Here is a 1,139-nt window from a genome sequence, read left to right as displayed (position 1 = left end):
TCTGTTGACTGTTTCTATCAGAAATTTAAATTACTATTGACTCTAAGGTTTTCAAGCTGTTAACTAACAATTGAAACTTACTTGAGAGGCAGCTTGAACCTTTTAACTCAAGAGTATTTTTATTTTTGTTTTGGTTGTTTGATGTGCAATATGTTTTTTTTGTATGCTGGTAGTAAAAGAAAATAAACTTTGATCTTCCATCTGTTGACTGTTTCTATCAGAAATTTAAATTACTATTGACTCTAAGGTTTTCAAGCTGTTAACTAACAATTGAAACTTACTTGAGAGGCAGCTTGAACCTTTTAACTCAAAAGAGTTTCTTGAGAGGCAGCTTGAACCTTTTAACTCTTTTGTAAGAGTTTCTAACATGCTAATCTTCCCTTCTTGAAGGTGATGATGTCAAACAGTAGTTAAGTCTAAAACTAAACTCCTTATCTTGGAGAATCACATAACCTGACTAACATATATAGGTATTAATGCAGATGTAGTTTTTGATTGAAAAGTTAAAGCTTGACACACAAACCTGTCTTTTCAGGCACACGATCCAGAGCAATGAAGCAGAAAACAGGTGTGGAAAAACATCTGGGTAGCAAGGAGTTGCTGTAAGAAGTCACAGCAGATGGTAGTGCTCAAGTTGTGCTGACTTGAATGAAAAGTATTATCTTACCTGACTTTGGCAGAAGTGAGAAAAGACAAAAACAAGTGTTCTGAACCACCTCTGCCTCCAGCTGCTCTACCTGATGGAACTACAGCCGAGCTGTCCCAGCCAGGCCTGGGTCTGTCAGTGAAGGAGATGTGCAGTTTGTAGTATCACAGTAGTGCAGGACCCTTGACAACAATGTGCACTCCCAGAGAACATATAAGAATTTAACTGCCTAAGTGAAGTGTGCACAAGCATCTCAGCTGATCAGACAGGCACAGGAGTGGAGGAAAAAAAACCCCAGCATAGCTAAAAAGAGCTATGTTAAAAAGTCAGTAGTATTTGGCAGGGGAAAACTTCAGTACAGAAACATTCTGAGTATGGCTTGGAATGTGCACTCTGGGACTGTGGACAATGGTGTTCCATCTGTCCTTCACTCTGCTTTAAATTTTGTAGCAAAGCAAAGTTGCTCCCCGTCACTCACGCACTAGGCTCTAAG

This window comes from Acanthisitta chloris, unplaced genomic scaffold (genome assembly GCF_000695815.1).
Source record: "Acanthisitta chloris isolate BGI_N310 unplaced genomic scaffold, ASM69581v1 scaffold14159, whole genome shotgun sequence".
Taxonomy (NCBI): domain Eukaryota; kingdom Metazoa; phylum Chordata; class Aves; order Passeriformes; family Acanthisittidae; genus Acanthisitta; species Acanthisitta chloris.
Note: the sequence above shows the minus strand (reverse complement) of the source record.